Source organism: Cynara cardunculus, assembly GCF_001531365.2.
Source record: "Cynara cardunculus var. scolymus isolate 2C chromosome LG 6, CcrdV1, whole genome shotgun sequence".
NCBI classification, from domain to species: Eukaryota; Viridiplantae; Streptophyta; class Magnoliopsida; order Asterales; family Asteraceae; genus Cynara; species Cynara cardunculus.
Genome location: NC_037533.1, coordinates 14,400,045 through 14,413,903, shown reverse-complemented (window position 1 = coordinate 14,413,903; position 13,859 = coordinate 14,400,045).

Below are 13,859 nucleotides of genomic sequence, written 5' to 3'. Positions count from 1 at the left end.
CAATTACATATTTATTTATATATCAAACTATATAAATTATAATAAATGTTGTATTAAACAAATTCTAACAAAAAACCAGAATTTTATAATCTTTGATTTGACACCAATATCGATATAACTTTTTTTTTTGAGTTTTTATTTACAGGGTCTTGGAATTAGCAGACATATTCAACCATCATTTGTAATTTTTATTTTATTTTAACATATTATTTCATATTTTTATTTTTAATGAGATGTATTGCTTTTCCATTCTTGTTTTACAAATAATTTTCATCTTSTTGTATCACATGGGTAATCAATTAGTGCATATATATAGAGGGAGGTTCAGGAGAAAAAACACAAAAATTGAAAAAACTAAGGAACACCCTGGTAACCATTCATCTGGACGGTATCCACATGTGCATACAGTAATTGAAGTTGTTTCTTGGTTTCTTATGCACGTGTGCATACCGTCCACATGAATGGTATGTTGTGTTTCTCGGTTTTTCATTTTTTTTTATGGTTTTCCTCTGAATCTGACCCAATATATAGATCTAAATGCATATAATATATATACTTTAGACGAGGGTAATTTAGCTATTTAGTCCATGCCTTTCTTTTTTTCCCCACCTATTTTGGTGGGACCAACCAAACCTAATATTTCCTATTCGAAAGTAAAGTCTAGTAGGGGTAGGTAGAGAAACCTCAACCACTAGGATGAGAGGCTGTTTCCATGACGACCCCCCAACTTGTGCACGACAAAAAGGTGTGTGCACAGGTAATTTGGTAAAATGACACATAGAATAATGATTGAATTGTGTATAAGCAGACAATGTAATCGTAATCAATGTAGTCATGTAAAACAAGTAGAAGTAATGTATATAGCAACTTAAACAAGTATGATAACTAGTAAAAAAGTCACGTCAGGTCCTATCACGACCACCAAACTCTTCAACAATTGCATCAACATTTCCAGCAACATCACTCRATACCTCACCAATATTTTTGCTTTTACGAATTTTCTATAACATCATCTACATTGAGACCACCTTCTACAGTGGTGTCACCTGCTACGACGACAAAACCAACCAGATTATCCCCCAAACCATAGATTATTTGGTATCCTGAAACATGTTTTCTTCCACTAATTCATTGATCACAGCCTTATAATTATGTTTTGTAGTAACTAATTGATCGAATACGCGATTTATTAAAATGTTAATAATAATAAAATAATATAGAAAATGTGTAAAATAAAAATGGAAACCACATAAACTTTTTATTTTGGTGTCATTTTGATCGTCTTGATGAAAACTTTCTAATGATATATTTTGTGATAAAAAATATTAATTTGATTATAATCCAATGAATTGCATAGGGGTAAATTGGTCATTTTATTTGTCATGTATGTCCTATTTTGTCTTTTTGGATACCAAACACACCCTTAAATGATACCTCAACCTTGAGATTAGGATTAAATCCCAATCCGATTACGGGATTAATGCTAATCCTACTCATATTACACCAACAAAACTTCAATGAAGAACGATAAACCATCCGTGAAAAATCAAGCTACCTGTGACATTATTTAGAAAGAAGGTAGAGATAAAAGTGGTATCAGGTATGTGATAAAACAAACTGACGTTTGGGTAATTTGGTTGATAAATACACGACTCTTAGGTTCTGTTTGGTTTGCCGGATTGGAATGGATTTGCAGGGATTTGGAATTGAATTATATTCCAATCCCACGTTTGGTTTAAAGGAATTTTCGGATTTGAAATCCCAGGATTCAATTGAAATCCCACAAACATAGAATTTTGAAATCACACGGAGGCGCTTGGTATTTCACAGAATTTCGTAGGATTTGTATGTAATAATGTTATAAAATATGTTAAAAACATTTGTTTTGTAATATTCTATTAATAAAAGGGCAATTTAATTATTTTTATATATCATTTATAAAGAATGGAATTCAATTCCATTCCAAATACCAAACACACCAAAGATTTCAAATCATTCAAAATCCAAATCCAAATCCCTCAAAATCATTCCATCAAACCAAACGCTCCCTTAGGAAAGGTCTTACGATTTTAAGAAAACAAAACACATAACAGAATCAATGATTAAAATTTTAAGATTGATTCATGTGAAAATAAAAGTAAGATAGAAGTTATACCACACATGAAAAACACAGGGAATTTGTTGGTCTAGTCTACCACAATGCAAAAAACGAATCCACATCTTTATTGACATTCACAAAATTGATTTTCCTTGTCATCATTGTGCAGGTTAACAAATTGGAAATTCATCCGGAAAGAAGTTACCGCTATGAGACAGATACCAATTAAAAATGGTTCTTCAAGCGTTGTCCAAAAAAAGAGTTCATATTCCTTGGTTGAAGATATTGGAGAAAGAAAATAAGTTGAGAGGGAGGACTTTATCAATATATAGAACAAGAAGAGCAGGGTTTCATTATCGAGGGGTCTTCACGGAAACAACCTCTACCCATACGGGTAGAGTATGGTTTGCTTACATCATACCCTCCTCAGACCCTACCTCCTAATGGGATATACTTACCAAGGGATTTTACTTCTATAGATGATAAATTGCCCAACGTTATTTGACTTTGTTACACATGCATGAATAAAAAGAGAAATTGATCTTAAAATATTGAAAAACAAAAACATAGAACTCTTAACTCATAAAATTTTGATCATTATCATTATGCTTTAATATTTTTATCATAACATAGGAATTAGAAGATAATTCTTCTTTCTTACTATTACAACTTCAAGTAATCTTTTGGCACCCCAATTTTGGATAAATGTGCTTCATTCTCATCATTTGAGGAGGAAGCCCCACACACTGCATCGAGAGTACATTTTTTTTTTTTTGCAACTCTTCCATTTTGAATTTTATTTGCATGAATCCATGATACCCATGAATGGCCACATATTCCTCATACGTTTTACCTCCAAGTAACATTTTTATATATTCATCAAGCATTTGTCCTTGCTTCTTCTCATTTGTCAAATGCTCATTCACTTCATCAAATTCTTTGTTAAAATCTTGGAGTTTGGGTTCATGATTAGAGTTGACAGCCCTGTTGATGAAATCATTTGGTTGTTGGTCGACTTGATTTGGGTTGTGAAATTTGCTTACAACAGATTGAACGTTGGGGCTACCAAAAGAGAGAGGCTTTCCASTAATGGAGAAAAGAATGATTGCAATCTGTATACGACACAGTGTGGCTAGCTCATTGGCTTTTTTGAATATGCCATTGCGCCGTTTAGACAAGGTAACCGCTCTTTCCTTGTCATTTTCAATTCTTTTCAGTTGTATCTTCTTACGACCCTTGCTTGATAATCTTGCCATACCGTCAAAATTTAGAGATTGTGAGAAAGTATGAGAATGGTGGTGAAGGGTTTGATATATGAATGGTATTTATAGAATACCGCGGCCAAGGCTCCAGAATTGATCTCGATTGGTGGTTGACCCTTTTTCCAACTAAAGTAGATATTTAGTTCATACATAATGGATTAATATTCAAGTTTTTTCCAATATTAATTTTTAGATATTCACAATTAATACATACGTGCATTAGTTGTAAAAGGATAGAGTCATCTTTAATATGAGGTTGACCATAAGAAAAACAAATCTGGAATAAACTTAGTATACATGTTATATTATTCACTTCTATGAAAAATTTAGCCTTTTCACATTTACCTTCAAAGTGTATATTAGAGTATTTACTTCATATGAAATTGTAACTACAAATGCCAAATGCTTCACATATGCAATGGAGATGGTAAAAAATTAACGATTATTGCTATAAATGTATACATACTCTTCAATATTAATTAGGGCTCATAAATATCATTTATTATTCAATACGCGTGAGTTTGTTACGCGARATTCTTTTATGATTATAATAATTATAAATTGCACAAATCAACTAAATATTCATGTATCTTTTTTATACTATATTRTAAGCATTCATGCATAATTTTTTATATTATATTTATTCATCGTACATAATTTATATATTATATTTATAAACATTTATATATTAGAATTTTTTTATAATTGTATAGTCTTTTTCTAATATATAAATCTTTATAACATAATACTTTTATAATATATAATATATATTGTATATTTATTATATATATATATATATATATATATATACGATAAGTTAATCGATTTGCAAAAATGTGAAAAGTTTCAATATCATATATGATTACACTCTTTTGGGTGTGTTTAATCATATATGATAAACATGTGTATCATGTCTGTAATTATGTACGATATTGAAACTTCTTGCCTTCTTGCAAATTGACCACCTACTCCTTTGAACATGACCTTATATATAATATTATATATAGAGAGGGAGGTTCATTTAAACCTTAAAAAATTTAGGAATCTTGGAACCATGGTTTTTATGAGTATTCATGATGAATAACATGATAAAATATTCATGAGCAATGTTGTGAAAGATATTTATGTATGAATTATGTTTATAATGAATACTCACAAAATAGGTGGTTCATAGGTTCCTAAAATATTTAAGATTTTTAAATGAACTTGCACCTATATAAATAAAGGGAGAAGTTCAAAAAACCCCAACGAACTATCTCATTTTGAATGATTAAGTTTCTGAACTATTTTTTTGAATGAAAAAACCATTAAAATTTCTTTTTCTAAATGAAAAAACCATTAAACTTTCTCATTTTAATTGATTAAGTGCTTGAATATTTTTTTAATAAATAAACCATTGCACTTTTAAAAATTGGTTACTTACATTCTTTTAACCCAAAAAAAGTTACATTAACTAACTTATAAAAGTTCGATGGTTTATTTATTTTAAAAAAAGATTCAAGGTCTTAGTCATTCAAAATGTGAAAGTTTAATGGGTTTTCCATTCAAAAAAATAGTTCAGGGACTTAAATCATTTAAAATGAGAAAGTTTAATTGTTTTTAAGTTCAAAAAAATAGTTGAAGGACTAAACCATTCAAAATGAGAAAGTTTGTTGGGTTTTTTTGAACTTTTCTCATAAATAAATACATATACAACATCATAGGAGGCTAATATAGTAATTTTTATAATATATAAATTTGCACACCCTAAAACCCATGGTTGTGACTACTAACCATAACCATAAAAAAACATCCAAATCACTAATACAACACTGCAACAGAAGTCTAACTATTGGCTAAATGCCTTTACTGAAGTTCCAAACAATAACATTAAGGAGTCGTTTACCTAAATGTTTATTCGTTAAGTGCTTACCATTAGGCGTCAACAGTGTAATTACTCTACCGGATAAGATTGTAGTACATCAAAATGGTATCGTATGCAACAAATACCCGATAAACGCTTACTCGAGTAAGAGTCGTCACCCTCACTTACCGAGTAAGACTCTTGATCTTTATCATTGCTCTTACTGGGTAAGATTTTTGACTATTGTCATGTTCATCCAGTAAAGAAAATTACCCGGTAAGCACTTATCGGGTAAGCGTTTAGTAAACGGTCCCTAAGACATAAAATTATAATTGAAAAAAATTGCTTTCATGTTTTCTTAAACCTCCTCTTTTTTTTTTCGAGCTATCTGCTATTGCATCTCCTATGAGTTGCATACTAAAAGTCACCTTTTGCCTAGTGAGTTCATGATTTTCTTCACATGCTTAATGAAAATAAGTAAACTGAAAACATGCTATAAATTATGAGATATGTAGTGAAAAACATACAACTTGCAACATGTAGTTTTCGTAGAAGTTAAAACATAACCATTATGCCGAACATATAGGTGCTATCTTACCACACTATTGGCCTACTCAAAGGGTGTCGGGCTAATGGGGGATATCTTCCCAAGCAACGACCAAAATACTACACAAAGGTTGCTGACTTATAAGGATATCTCCTCAAGCAACGAGCAAAAAAATAATACCAATATCGTCAGAAATCCAACACATGTTCCATAAAAGCACATATCTCATACTTTTAAAAAACTATCATGCAACATATTGCATACTATGTATGCTTCTTCCTTTTATAAATACATGAATTCACTTGATATGTAGGCTTCTTTACTCCTAAACGTGCACCACCAATCGAAATCAATTCTGGAGCCTTGGCCGCGGTATTCTATAAATACCATTCATATAACAAACCCTTCACAACCATTCTCATACTTTCTCACAATCTCTGAAATTTGACAGTATGGCAAGATTACCAAGCAAGGGTCGTAAGAAGATACAACTGAAAAGAATTGAAATTGACAAGGAAAGAGCTGTTACCTTGTCTAAACGGCGCAATGGCATATTCAAAAAAGCCCATGAGCTAGCCACACTGTGTCGTATACAGATTGCAATCATTCTTTTCTCCATTACTGGAAAGCCTCTCTCTTTTGGTAGCCCCAACGTTCAATCTGTTGTATGCAAATTTCTCGACCCAAATCAAGTCGACCGACAACCAAATGATTTCATCAACAGGGCTATCAACTCTAATCATGAACCCAAACTCCAAGATTTTAACAAATAATTTGATGAAGTAAATGAGAAGAAGCAAGGACAAATGCTTGATGAATATATAAAAAGGTTACTTGGAGGTAAAACGTATGAGGAATATGTGGCCATTCATGGGTATCATGGATTCATGCAAATAAAATTCAAAATGGAAGAGTTGCAAAGAAACAAAGAATGTATTCTCGATGCAATGTGTGGGCCTTCCTCCTCAAATGATGAGAATGAAGCACATCTATCCAAAATTGGGGTGCCAAAAGATTACTTGAAGCGGTAATAGTAAGAAAGAAGAATTATCTTCTAATTTCTATGTTGTGATAAAAATAGTAAAACATAATGATAATGATCAAAATTTTATGAGTTAAGAGTTCTATGTTTTTTGTTTTCAATATTTTAAGGTCAATTTCTCTGTTGATTCATGCATATGTAACAACATAAAATAATGATGTAGCAGTTTATCATCTATAGCAGCATGATTCTTTTAGCAAGTATATCCCACCAGGACGTAGTAGGGTCTAAGGATGGTATCATGTTTGCAGACCAACCTCTACCCCTAGGGATCGAGGTTGTTTCCATGAAGACACCGACTTATGAAACACTGCTTTTCTTGTTCTATACATTGATAAAGTCCTCTTTCTCTAAATTTATTTTCTTTCCCCGATATCTTCGAGCAAGAATATGAAGTGTTGTTTTTGGCGACTTTTGAACAACCATTTAAAATTGATATTTATCTCATTGTGATTTCTTTTCGGATGAATTTTTAATTTGGTAACCTACACAATGATGACAAGGAAAATCAATTTTGTGGATATCAATAAAGATGTGGGTTTTCTGCATTGTGGTAGACTAGACTACCAAATTCCTTGCGCTTTTTCATGTGTGGTATAGCTTCTATCTTACTTTTATTTTCACATGGATCAATCTTAGGATTTAATCATTATTTTTGTTATGTGTTTTGTTTTCTTGAAATCCTAAMACCTTGTTTTCTTGTCAACCAAATTACCCGAACGTTAATTTGTTTCATTACATACCAATTCTATCTCTACTTTCTGTGTAAAAAATGTCACAAGTTGCTTGATTTTTCATGGATGGTTTATCGTTCTTCATTGAAATTTTGTTGGTTTAATAGGAGTAGGATTACCATTAATCTTTTAACGGGGTTGGGATTTAATCCCAATCTCAAGGTTGAGGTGTCATTTAGAGATGTACTTGTCACTTGTTAATGCTAACTTTGATAACAAAGTTGTTACATGTTAATCCTAATCTCAAGGTTGAGCCGTCATTTAAGTTTATGTTCACGTTGTTCACAAGGAGATTCGATTATGGGTGATGTATTGAAATTGTTGTTTGCAAGAGAGGTCAAATGGTGTTGTTTATAAATTTGGTGGACAAGCTGAAAATGCAAGTATGGACATCTTTCGAGGTATCCCACGAGATAAAGGAGACTGCAAGTAAAGAACGTTTTTAGAGTAAGGTGAGGCAAGATCGCATTCTTTTAAGTTACAAATTGAGCAGGTTGTCAAGAGAACATAAGAGAATATAGTCTCCAAGAAGAGCAAGAAAAACCAAATGATTCCCTTTTCTGGTGCAAAACCTAAATACTAATCCATGGTATATGTCACTTGTGAAATACTTGGACAAACATGATTTACGCAACTTCAACCACTCCTAAACAAACTAAAAACCAAACCGTACTAAACAAGCCCTGTATATCCCACCCAGAGGCGGGGTCTTGGGAGGGTACGATGTGTGCACACCTGACATCTACACTTTATAGTAGAGTAGAGTGGTTGTTTACGTCAAGACCGTTGACTAATGAAAAGTGCATGAAAGGTAGAAATTATATAAACGCTAAAAATTGAAAAGCTAGATATGAGTAAGCAATTGCAATAGAAAATAGAAAAGAGAGACAAATATTGATAAAATTGAAAAATTATATACAAGTAAGCAATAACAATATAGATAGAAGCAAGTACATGAAAAACATAACCAAGGTGTGGAAACTACATATTTCTAGTCTAACCTGAGGTTCTTCTAGTAACCTAACTGCCAAATCACTAATCCTATCCCTTCCTCTTGTCTTTATCCCCATGCATAGTCTGCTACCTTTATCTTGCTTATATGAAACAAACTACCACCACCATATCACAATAATTAATCTGCATTCCATAATGTGAGAACAAAGGATTCCACAAGAGTACCAAACATATAGAACGTCATTGTTATCTTCTACAAAATCATGTTGTAGGTGTGAAAACCTATCCTTCTAGCAAACCTATAATATGAACAAGCCATGCATTAGCAAACATGCTCATGAAACCTTAGTTGAAAAGTAGGTTTGCACATAATGAATTTTCTATTATTGATATTGTGATTTTATAATAGTAACATATCTGCTAAATCAATAATATAAATAGAAAGGTGTCCTAGGATGTTCATTTCCAAATTTTCCTGATTTTCGAATACTCCAAAATCTCTTTCATACCCAGTTTGCCATCTAAGACATTGAACTGTTTGTTGTGTAGTCCCTTAGTGTAAATGTTAGCTACTTGCTCTCTACTAGGAAAGTGTCTTCATATGAACAAGTCCATAATCGATTTTCTTCTTAATAAAAGGCTTGTCAACCTCCATATGTTTGGTGAAGTCGTGTAAGACTAGATTGTGCATCATTTAGAATGTTGCTTTATTATCACCATGTAACTTTATAAAAGATGAATTAGTGGGGCTCTTAATATATATATATATATATATATATATGTGTGTGTGTGTGTGTGTGTGTGTTATATGTATCACTCCTTGCCACTCGTATCCGAGATCATGTGGACTGTCACACCTCTTGAATCATCAATCAGTTCCAAGACATTATATAAAGCAGTTTAATTACTGCGCAAGTGAATTTGTAATTCATAGTTCTATCATCAAAACGAGTATTCGTTGCATTAGTTACTATAAAACATTATTCTAACGACACTAATGGACTTTTGACTACATACATTTATAATTCTAGTTATTAAACGAATGCTAATTCTAGACCATTATATCGAATCACAGCGACTGTGATCTCAAATTTTGATCTATGTAACAACATAGGTCATTGGTCTTTAAACTAAAGTCCTTTTTGAGTCATTTCTTCTTGATACCTTAGGATGCGTTTGGTATGTGGACTTCATATGCCGGATGTGGACTAGACGGAGTGTTTGGTAAGACCAATATATAACTAGACAAAATGTTAAATGGACCAAATTGAACAAGTGTGTGAATAAACAATAATGTAAACAAAGCCTTAAGTTTATATATATATATATATATATAGACTTGGGATCATGTGAGACCAACCTGTTTTCGTGAGACCCGTGAGATCAGCTTTTTACACTTGAAACTTCACAGTGTTTTTGCTGTGAAGGTTCGACTTTTTTAAACCTTCACAGTGTTTTTGCTGTGAAGTTTCAAGTGTTAAAATGTGGTCTCACGGGTCTCACGAAAACAGCCTGGTCTCACGTGAACCCAGGCTGTTTTCTTGAGACCCGTGAGACCACATTTTTACACTTGAAACTTCACAGCAAAAACACTGTGAAGGTTTTAAAAAGTCAGCATTTTGCTGTGAAGTTTCAAGTGTAAAAAGCTGGTCTCACGAAAACAGGCTGGTCTCACGTGATCCCAAGTCTCTATATATATATATATATATATATATATATATATATATAGGAGCGATCAAATGAAAACCACCCTCATTTGTACAAACTGTACAAACCACCTTCATACGTCGATTTCATTGTTTAATCTTATGAAATTTTTTCATGAAATTGTTTCATATAATACTTTTTTTGATGAATTTGTTTCATATATAGTTATGAAATTGTTTCATATAATATTTAATGAAACTGTTTCATGTATTTCTCTAAAATTAAAATAAGGAAGATGATAATATCCATGATTAACACCCTCCACCATAAAAATGGTTAATCAACCTCTCATAATTACAAAAAAATGAAAAATAATGATTGGTTGAATGTGGTTTTCACGGTTCGTACATATATATGGAGTTCCAAATACCAATATGTAGGCTATGCCAGAGGGTGACGTCAAGGGTATTGTGAGGAGGGTAGAGAGTATGCAAATAGGCTCCTTGTGTGGGTTAGCCCAGCCTGATTACCTGACTTTCTTACAAGTTTAAGTTTCTATATTCCTTAGTTTTCTACTTGTATTAACATGTTTGACCTCATTACACTGTCTACTTGCACACCACGAATCGTTTTCTACTTGTATTAACATGTTTTTACAATATTACACCTGCTGATCATCCAATTCGAATTTCAGATACTCATCACCATGTTCGCCAACCTCTTCAGATTCTTCACTTGGTGACCATCGAAAGCAAGTACCTATATAGCAACATGAATAAGAAGCTTGTAAGTACTAAATAGCGGCACCACGACAACCACCAGGCAACCTTTACTTACTTTGTTGTAAAGAATGGGGACGGAAGTTGTGAATCGTGTCATTAATGGGTGAGATATGAAACACCCGAAGCACATATGTACGGTACAGCTTGCCGTATTCAGGTATGTGTCCATTGAAGGGGCTTCTTTTTGAAATCTCAAACCCGACACTGGATTGAGTCGATAGAATGAGGTTCCCCCGCCAATTACCGATCGCATTCACATGAACAAAGTGATGGTCCACCTCCATGCAACTTTCATGAGATATTTGGCTTTTACAAAAAGGTGCGTCATTGGCTCATTATAGCATTGATAATGAAGCAATGACGCACCTTCGAGATGCAGGACCAGGAGTATAGCATTGACAAGACTTGGTAAATGTCATTGCATTGGTATCAGTTTCTGAACCATTTATCTATAGGTTGTTCAAGATCGCCAATTACTTTTCAATGTGCCATTCAAGAGCTACTTGTGTATAGAGATGGTCAAATGGCTCCAGCTCAACCAGGACCGACGTAGGACCGGCCCGGCCGGGACCGATTGGTTTGGGACCGCCGGTTAAGGTTTTCATCCAAAAAAAGGCCCGGCACGGGACCGGCCCGATTTTTTTTCTTCAAAATAAATGTACTTTTATATGTATTTTTAAATGTATTTCTAGCTTTCTAAATGTATTTGATTGAAAATCAAATAATAAATTTACAATAAAACATATTTTTTAAGTGTATTTGATTGAAAACCAATTATAAAACTACAATAAAACGTATTTTTTAAGTGTATTTAATTGACCTAATTAGATATTTTAAAGTGTATTAGAATAACATTAAAGTATTTTTTAAAAATTATCAAAAAGAAATTTATAAAAATATAAAAAGAAAATGTTTTTTTAATATAGGACCGATTTGTTCCCTGCCGGGACCTGGACCAGTTACCGTAACCGGTTACATGTACCCTTATCGAGACTTAGTATTTTCGTTGGGATCGAGACTAGTCGGGATTGTTACTTTTTCAGCCCAGGACCAATTTGGTCCCAACCCTGTCCGATACTAGATTTTGGCCTTGTCTACTTGTGTATATACTTAATTTGGATATAATAAAGACAATATTTGGTCGAATACAAATCATAATTTACAGACGCCCAATTGTTTTTCAAAATACATGATAGATTAAATATAAAGTCCATGGGTCATACCGTATTTTCTTACTTTGATATCTGATACGGTGTTTTTCCTAACTGAGATACTCATTAATTTTGTTTATTCAAGACAAACAGGAGTCGAGGATCAATATATAGACGTACAAATACTACATGATCATTTGACATAGTCGAACATATACCACATGACCATTTGCAGCCTTAGTACATAGACTTGTCTACACCGTCTTGTTCGAATCAAAAGGACACAATAGTAGTGCCAAACCCCTCAAGCTGGTTCATATGCACGTTTAAGTTCACGTTTCGATATGGGAAGCTTATTTTACATCCATTTAATGAATCAAACTTCGTGAATTCCAAGGGCAGTAACAGTTTCATCCAAAAAGTCCATCCACTCCTCTGTTCTACATGTTTTCGCTGCTACGTGCCTGGACAGAATAAACGATCCTATTTGAACTGTATTTCTTTTCGAACACCCAATTACATACAACAAGATTCCAAACCAATTGATAGGTCACTAGTTACCATATCTTATCACCCACAATTTTACCATTTCATTGTTTATTGCTTCTTTCAATGAAAAATATTTATCAACAATATGGCTTTTTTTATGTGATACGTTCATCATCAAGACTTTAGGCAGACCTATATTTCTTGGTTTTAATATGAGCCCGGGGCTCTGACCGCATGTCTGTCGTCAAGAATTCCTGACTATTGCATGGGAACAGGTTTACACAAAGTGATGACGAAACGTTATAACTTGTACAAAAGAACGAGAGTTTTTGAAACTAGCATATTGGAAGATCTGACAGTATGTGTTTCTTTTGTGCTACAAAATGAATTCTTTAAGGTCTCATGTTCAAATCGAAGAAGGAAAAATCCTTTTGTGGCTACGGAGGTTCAAATGCGGTGACTCCGGGCTATCTGCAAAGCAGGTGGTCCCCCTGAAATTAGTCAGCTCTCATAGCGGGTTAGATATTTCTTTAGGAAAACATGGTATTGGGCTAGGGCCCAAAATTATGGGCTTTTAGACAATAGATTATATTTGGGCTTGTGAAAAATCTAGTATATGAGTGAATTACACTCTTGGTCCCTGTGGTTGCTCAAAGTTCGGGTTTCGTCTTTAAAATAAATAATCTACATTGTTAGTCTCTAACTTTTCAATTTCATAATATTTAAGGTTTTTGAAGTTAACAATAAAAGATTAATGATCAAAATTTTATTAAATACATGATAAATTGAAGAATTTCATTTGGTTTTTTAAAAAAAGGAAAAAAATTAATATATTGCAATTTTCTGTATTTTTGGATCACAAACGGTTTTCTTAATTGTTTGAATAATCAGTGTTTATTAATCTTTATAATAATTGTATATGTTTAAAAGATTACGGGTTTTTGGGATTTTTATTTTGTTATTTTAATTTTAATAGTTTGGATACTTAACTTCCGATACTTTGTTTCAACGCAAAAGTCAGTTTGTCTATAATTTAATAATTCTTTTAAATAAATAAATTGTTTTTTAAATATGTACTTTAACTATATATATATACGGTTGGGTTCATGTGAGACCAAAAGTTTTTGTGAGACCCGTAAGACCAATTTATGTTCATTGATCAACTTTATAAGCTAATGATCTAATGATCTAAAGTTGTACGGTGACAATTTTATGATTATTGAGAGGTATCGTGACAATTTTGTGATTATGAATATTCAGATTGTAGATCTAATCCAAGAGTTGAGAATTGACCTTACGAGACTCACGAA